This window comes from Austrofundulus limnaeus, unplaced genomic scaffold (assembly GCF_001266775.1).
Source record: "Austrofundulus limnaeus strain Quisiro unplaced genomic scaffold, Austrofundulus_limnaeus-1.0 Scaffold29, whole genome shotgun sequence".
Taxonomy (NCBI): domain Eukaryota; kingdom Metazoa; phylum Chordata; class Actinopteri; order Cyprinodontiformes; family Rivulidae; genus Austrofundulus; species Austrofundulus limnaeus.
In genome coordinates this window covers 349,861-357,979 of record NW_013952431.1, presented here as the reverse complement: position 1 = coordinate 357,979, position 8,119 = coordinate 349,861, and the positions used below count along the sequence as shown (strand labels likewise).

Below are 8,119 nucleotides of genomic sequence, written 5' to 3'. Positions count from 1 at the left end.
CCCCCCCACTATAGAGCGGTGCTCTCTTGGCACGGGGACAGCAGAGAGGAGGGCGCTGCAGCGAGCGAGCGTTCACAGCCGCTCGCCGCTGCTTGCTTGGCTCCTCGCTCTGTTTATTTTCAGCAGGGACGTTTAATTAGGGCCTCCAGCTGTCAGAGGTTCGTTAGCGCGCCCCTCCCCTCCCCCAGGCCGCCCCTCCCCGCAGGGAGCCAGGAGCGAAGGCAAATGAACACATTTAAGTCAAACAGCACGCCGGCAGACAATAGCTGCACCGCCTTGCCACCAGCTCCCCGAGGTGGAGACATGCTTGTTTTATGCCTCATCCCCACAACCCCTGGGGCCCAATACGGAGCCTGGCCAAGACTGCGAATGTGGAGGCTCCGGAGCTCTCATGGCCCACTGGAGACGACACGCACACTGCAGTCACGCCAAGGTGAAGAGCCGGGCRGAACCTTTACAGGATGCAGCACTAACAAGAACAACACTTCCACGTCCGAGGGCTTTGTTTGTTTCTACGTCCACCCGAAAACGTGTGCCGATTAAAAATGAGTTTGTGTCACTTTTTTAGTCATTAAACTGAGAAAAACACTGAGCTTGCTTTGTTTTGTTTTAAAGTAATAGTTTAGATCTTCTGAAGTGGAAACATTTGAAACAGTTCATAAGTTACTTGTATCTCAGTGTGAAGAAAGAAAAAGTGCCATCAGGCCACAAGTGGATTCCTGCTGCCTTAAAACGACTCAAAAAGTTCACATTGCTTTGTGAAAATTCTATTTCTATAAATCACAATCTGTTTCAAATGTTAAAATATTAAAGTTTCCTACCAGAAGTGCTCCAGGCTGAGCTGGAAGTGCTTTTGCTCGCAAATAAACATTAAATTCTGCGTAAATTAGCACGGTATTGAAAACTGACAGCATTATAAAMGTTTATAAAGCAACATTCACAAGAATTTTTTTCAAGATTGGAGATGACTAGCAGCTGTTAGCTTATCAGAATTCTACTTAAGTTAACCAAACTGAYTTCATTCTGAAAGATGTCTATAACAGGTAAGATATTAACAGTTCATAATGTTCCACAGAACTACACTTCAAAAGATTTGAAAGGTTTTGTCTTGATGATATATTTATCAACCAATCGAATGCTGTAATTCATTGGTTGTCGAAGTTTGTGGTTCTGACTGTGGGACTTAAAACCRCAAATAGGTGGTCTTTAGATGATCTCTGAAAACGGTAAACGGTTCAAAACCCTCACCAGGTGCTGCAAACACTTTCCTCATTCATACAGAGCTTTTATTTAAATAATTTTACTCTTTATTTGCAGCACTTTTTAAAACAATCTTGTTGTGTTAAAACCATTTTAGCGGGGGTTTCYGCATCTTGCCCAAATGACACTTCTGCATGCAGCAGGGGCTGGGGATCGAACCCACAACCTTACAATCAAAGACAACTACCTGCTTGGTAAACCTGTCCATGACTGAAACCTAATTTTTGTCACAGCTGAATCAAAGCAGAAGRTCATTGCCCTAAAAATACAAAACTAGTTTAATGTTGCTGAAGCTGTTTGTGTCGCCAACATGTTCGTGTTTAATTAGCCTTTAGGGAATGTTTGTTTACTTCAGCTAACAGTGGTTCGGGTCACCACTCCACGAAACGAAAATGGAAAAGTTTGCAATTGCTCTTATGAAATGTCATATTAAAAGCTTTAGCTGCACTTTTTGATGCTGATCAGGAAGCTGCAGATTGTTGTCTCACAACTGTTCACATCAAACTTAACTAATTCGCTGGGAAGTCCTACAAGTAAGTACAATCCCACAATTCACAGAAAAAAAAACCCATTAAAATAAGTGAAACTAAATGTTTAAAGTCCAATCACTGCGGTTATATTTTACTGATCCTGATGTTTTTCGACAGCTCTCGTGAACCAGAGCCCGCTCCTCTGTAATTATCTCCAACCGAAGGTGAAAGCGAAACGCACCCACAACAGCAATCTAAGATATTCCTTTGAATAATATTTTATCAAACAGAGAGCGCTCAATATCATGGAAGATGCCGAAAACATGGTTGGGAGTAACACGGACAGAATTCTTGATGCAGCTAGTTTTCTATCTGGCCTTTCATGTTGTTGAGTCGTTGTAAATGAGTGTCTGGAGCGTCGGGGGAGAAGAAGTTTGGTATTCTGGTTGGAGGGCTGAAAACTACTTATCATGCATTACGGCCGCGGTCGGACCTCAGGATTTGGAAGTCAAAACACTTTTTAATGTACAATTTCTCAGCCGCTGATCAATCGACAGCTGCTGGACATGAAGATCTCTCTCTCTCTCTCTCTCTCTCTCTCTCTTGCTCCCCCTCCACCCGCTCTCCCCCTCTAGCTCACTACTCCCGACTTTGCTCGGCATTCTGCTTCCGTATCGAAGCTCCGGCTGCGATTGACCTTGACGATMGGGGATCGTTCTCAATCCAAGGCTCTGTCTGACTCTCAAAGGCCTTGGCGTCCGCCACCCCTCTCCCACAGTCACAGCCCTTACCCCCCCCCCCCCCCCCCCCCCCCCCCCCCCCGCCCCTTCCCCACCCCCCCCCCGCTTCATCTCTCCTAACGTCTACACCTCCCTCATCCCTTTCCTTTAAACCCCACTCTGCTCCACCACGGCCCCTTGCTTTTGGGTCATTAATTATCTAATGGAATCAATACGCCGTTAGATTTGACCAGTGTGACCCCACCCGCCCCTCCCAGGTATCTTTGCAGCGATGAGGAGGAAGAAGAGGCGTAAAGGGTGGGGGTGATYACGGTCCACGCAGTTACATAGCGGACGTAAAGTGAAAGAATAAAGAGATCAGCAAATAAATAAATGATTACAGAGGGTTAGAGGAGTGGATGGAGGCAGCATAAGCAGAGGCAAATAAGGAAAAAAAGATAGAGGAAGAAAAATGATGGATGGATGTAGATGTGGATGGGGGGAATAAAGGAGAAAAAAAAGAGATTTGTTAATGTTCAGCCTTGGTAATCAATACCTTTCCCCTCCCTCCTCCTCTTTTATTACAGAGGGTGAGCGGGCTTTGATGTCCGCTGCTCACAGGCGTGCAGCTACCGCCGACCCAATCCACGTCCGTCATCATTAACATCTACCTGGGCCTCGGCGCGCACAAAACAACTGCTCAGCTGCACCTGCAGGACTGAAAGTCAAACCGCTGCGCTGATTCTTGTGCATGTACTGTATGAGGAAAAAAAAGCCCTAAAAGCTCGTTTTAATTGCTTTTATCATCTTATTTTTCTCATGAAAAAGGACTTGATTCTCGACTCTAAAACCAGACAAAAAGCTCAACAAGTTTAAAATCTTGAAAACGAGGCTTTTGTCTCCCAAACTGAGGATTTTGCTCTGGACTAACAAGATGACCTTTCAGCACATGTTCAGTTAGAATAACAGGTGCATCAATATTTAACTGCTTTAGCTCTTTATCCAGTTTTTACGTCTTTTACTCAAGTAATAATTTCCCCCCTTTTTAGTCAAAGTTGTCTGGAAAATGTGACGAAAAGCTCCTGAACAGTGTCAACTTTTACGAACAAAAAAACAAGAATATAAATGCTCATTCATCCTTCAAAAAAAATAAAAAAGTAATAAATAAAAGCTGCAGTCAGTAGGCCTCCAAACGCTCCCCATATGTGTAAAGGTTAGCGGAAAACAAACACTAAAGTGAACAAAAGCAGGTGTGTTTTTTCATTTTTATTTTTTTCAAATTTTATTTTCTTCTTTTTTTGTTTTGTTTTACTGTGGAGGAGTCAGCCAAATGGATTCAGTTCTAAATCCAGGCCGAAGACGGTAAATCCACTCCCGCAGGCATCGCTACATCAGCACTGACCTCCAAATAACCACAGGCCAAAGAACTGCACACCGGGGTCACTCACCCAGGACCTGAAGGCACTGCAGTGTGGAGGAGTCCACATGCTGATGATACGAACAGCTAAATGATCCAAAGAGGGAAAAACTCCAGCCTTAGAAGAAAAGTTTCTCCAGCTGTCAAGGTGTTCATTTAGGATCTGGTAAAATGTGAAATCTGCTTTGGATTACTTAAAAAAAGGCTAAAACAGATGAAAAAAACAAACAACTAGAAGGAAGGTTTTAGTTGAGCTCGGATGCCTTTACATTGGGTGAAAAATCTCTAAGTGCGTACATTTGTGTGAGTGTGTGTGTGTGTGTGTGTGTGTGTGTGTGTGTGTGTGTGTGTGTGTGCATGAAAAGGCTGGTGGATCCCTTCAGGCGGGGTGTGTGAATGACAGCGGGGGTTATGTAAGGAGCCACAGCGGGGCCGGAGTGGACAGTCCGACCGGAGATCAGGTCAGCAGAGTGTGACACTAAACACATCTCCCTGACACCGCGCTGACACCCTCTGTCACAGACCCACACACTGTCTGTCAGCGCTCCTCACGCACACACACACAGCCAGAGCAGGAAGTGTGTGAGCGGCTGTCTGTCAACACACCGCGCACTGACCACCTCAGTGTGTGTGTGTGTGTGTCAGAGAGCAGCAGAGTAGAGACAAAAATATCAAAAGGGGAAGAGGAAAAGAGGGAGAGGTGAGGCGTCTACCTGCTGAACTTCTCAAAAATGAGCTGATATGAAGGATTTTATCCACTCAGGAGAAAAACTAAAAGACAAGTGTCAAACAGKAAAAATTCCATTTAAGTTTTCTGATATTTTATTTTATTTTTGCAGTTAGGAGATGCTCAGCTGCTTGTTAAAACCAACAAACCCAAGTCTGACTCTAAATAATAATGATAATAATATTAATAATACTAAAGAAGAGGTCAAAAGAAGAGGTCACGTCCAAACCGACCTGCACATGCTGGATCTGAAACAGATGGAAGGGCTCAGAGGCTCAAAGAMTCGGGGTATAAACTGCACCACGCAAACCATTCGCTCCGCTTCCTGTTTTCCAAATCCTCAATGAAGAGAAGCCAAGCATTAAGTAGAAACATTCACCACTTTCCTTTTGTTAAATATTGTTATTAAAGCAGAGAACAACTTAAAACAAAGAAACAACTAGACCGCAAAAAAAAAAAAAGAAAAAAAAACAGATGCTGATTCATTCCACTTCTCCAAACATTCTGACACCTGAACCAGTGACTCCTCCACACTGCAGGCTGCTATTTGCTGGGAATTTATCTGCAGCACCTGCAGTCTCAGCAGGTGTGGATGCAAATGATCTTGTTGGCAACGCAGGAAATGGAGCGCAATTTACAGGAAAACACACTTTTTTTTAGTTTTTGGAAAGGGTAAAACGCACAATGTAAACAGAATYGATAAACATCTACATTGAGGGGAAAAAATCCTCCTAAAAGCKTAAAAATCAACCGGTTCCTCTATAAACACTGAGCCTCTGACACAAACGATAAAAACGAGAACACGAGTGTATTCTGTGATGTTTTTTTTCCTGTTACTCGACAGCAGCAGCCAACAATCTGCGTTTGTCACAATCTTTCTGCCAATTTGGACTACCTGCTGCAGAAAAAAAAACACCCTGAAGGCAGTGAACGTTCCCAACAAGCCAGGAAACTGTGACCAGTTCTGCCTCTGCAGGTGGACACGACCGCTTCATATCTTCAAACACAAACACGCAGACTAAACAAAACATGGACTTATCAGAACAGCAACTTATTTAAACTGACCGTGCACACCAAGAGGGAAATCAGTTCAGTTTTCTTCCCRTTTAATGAAATGTTCAGGTATCCTGTTGAACAATTAAAACTTGTGAGTTTTCTGCCTCTAAATACAAACCTTTCAACTAACCTGTGCAGCAATCTGAACAGTTTGTTTGTGATGAAGAAAACTTTTCACCGCTTTGCAGGTTCTTTTTATTTATCCAAATGGGATTTTAAAAAGGAACTTAAAAAAACCTCAGCTGTTATTTTTAATAATAAAATAGTTGAGAGGATGAAAACTTTGAGTGTTGACTATAAGTTTTTAGATCTTACCTGACGGGCATTTCCAGTCCGCTGCTGTTGATCTGATCCACTTTGTCTCTTTCCTCCTCCTCCTCCTCCTCCTCCTCCTCCTCCTCTTCTTCTTCCTCTCCGGTGCCCCCTGCTCTGCCCTGGCAGTGCCCACCACCCCAGCACACCGCCTCCGACACCTCCGCCACCAGCAGCGCCTCGAGCTTAAACACAGCAAACAGACACACAGTGTATGTGTGTGTGATCCAAAGATGGGTGAGGATGTAGTAGAGAGGTGGGTGTGTGTGTGTGGGGGGGACACCGGGACAACGTCAGTCCCCCCCACCACCACCACCACCCTCACACTTTCACAAAAGCCGTGGCCGCGCAGCCGGACGCATGATCACGGACTCCCTCGTTGGAAGAGTGTGTGTGTTTGTGACAGAGCAAAGGATGGAGATGATGCCTCTGTGTGTGTGAGTGTGTGTGTGTGTGTGTGTAACTCACTTCACTAACACTCTGCTCCGCTGCTTCTCTCAGAGATGGACTCGGATTAGGACACAGCCAGTGTGAAAATCTCTTTCTCTCCGTCTCCCTCCCTCCTTCCAGCCGGCATGCTCCCTCCCTCCCTCCTCCCTCCCTCCTCTGCCTCCTTCTCTCTCCGCCGCTCACTCATTCACTCTCTCCTCGCTGAGCTTCTTTCTTTTCATTTCCTCTTGGGAAAGCCGTGCACACACCGGTTGTCTCTCTGCCTTCAGCTGCTCCCTCCCTCCCTCACCAGTCACTAGTAAATATAAAAGGCATGCTTGTACAGCCCCCTCGCCTCAGTCTCTCTCTCTCTCTCCTCGGCCCTCCCTCCCTAACTCGCTGTGCCCTCATGCTTTCGTTTACCCCCACCTCCATGAACAACCGAGTGCCCCCCACCCCACTTCTCTCATTCACTCACTTTCTTTCTCACTGTCAAAGCTGCCTTTCAAATGCTGATCAGCAGCTAGAAAAGAGAGAGAGAGAGACGGTGGAGGAGAGAAGACGCCTGAAACAAGCGTGAGATTCCATCACATTCAAACATGTTGTAAAATATGACTTCTGCTCTATAAACACTTGTTTTGTCACTTTTTTGGGGGGGGGTGGGGTAACTTATCTAATCAACACAAAGAAATAAGATGATTTACCTCAAAAACATGTTTTGCTTAACACCAGGAAAACACTTTTTTGCCCATCAATTCTCCCAAATGCGAAGAAAAAAAAAACCCAGATGACTCACAGATCTAAACACAGAAAGGTGATGAAGATGTGCTCAGCTGGCTAAGCCGAAACCTTTTTTAAAAACTAATAATTCAGACTAAACTCTGGTTGTCACCCAGCATGAGTTGTACTCAGATGTCAAAGACCTCCATCTGACTCCAAGCATGTCACGGTTAGAGGTGGGGTTTGAACCCGAAACTAAATCTTATTATYAATGAAGCTTTAAACTCATAAATATACAGGCAGACACCCAAGGAGAGACCGGACTTGGCACGAGAATGRTCAACTGGTGAGTGGAGAGACGGACGGACTGCACGGACCGGCGGCCGATGGGAGAAGTGTCTGCAGRTGTGACTAATGAAAGCAGGGGCAGGTCTGAGTGGGCGTGGCAGGCTGACTGAGTGAGCAGAAACTGGCTGAGGGGAAGTGGTTGATGGCATAAACAACTAATGGCTAAACACAAGGGAGAAAAAAAGACTTTGAACAAACAAAGCCAAAGCCTGACTTTCAGCAGCAAACTGATCTGAAATATTTATTCAGGGCAGGTGCAGTCTAAACAGCTGTTCTGTTGGCTTTGGTGATATATGTGTGTTTATTTGTGAATCTCTGCCACCATACTCCAATTTCTCAGTCTAATTCCATACTGGATTTTTGATTATTCAATTATTTTTTATTACTCTATCTGCATTGACAGAATGATCTCAGTCAATTTGCTTAAAGGGATCCCCGATTAGTTGTAACATTAGACTTTATTTGATAAACATTAATTTTAACTGTAAAATAAAGACTGTAAAAATACTGTAGGCTGTTTAGTTTTGTAAATTTTTAAAAATATATTTTAACATGGACGGGCCATTTTATTTACACACAAAGCATTCTGAGTAAATGATGACGTGGATAGGTCCTCGGTGAGAGGCTGCTAGCGAGCTATATCCACCCTGAAGGTTAATCT

The 8,119-nt window shown here is 44.4% G+C and overlaps 1 protein-coding gene across 1 annotated transcript in view; it reads right to left on the bottom strand.

The window, feature by feature from the left end:
• Nucleotides 1-6,554, bottom strand: part of npas1 (neuronal PAS domain protein 1) — a gene marked incomplete at its 3' end in the record, with an annotated part of 30,644 nt that extends 24,090 nt beyond the window's left edge. The window contains 2 exon segments of the mRNA XM_014005213.1: nt 5,965-6,146; nt 6,430-6,554.
• Nucleotides 6,555-8,119: the final 1,565 nt, after the last annotated feature.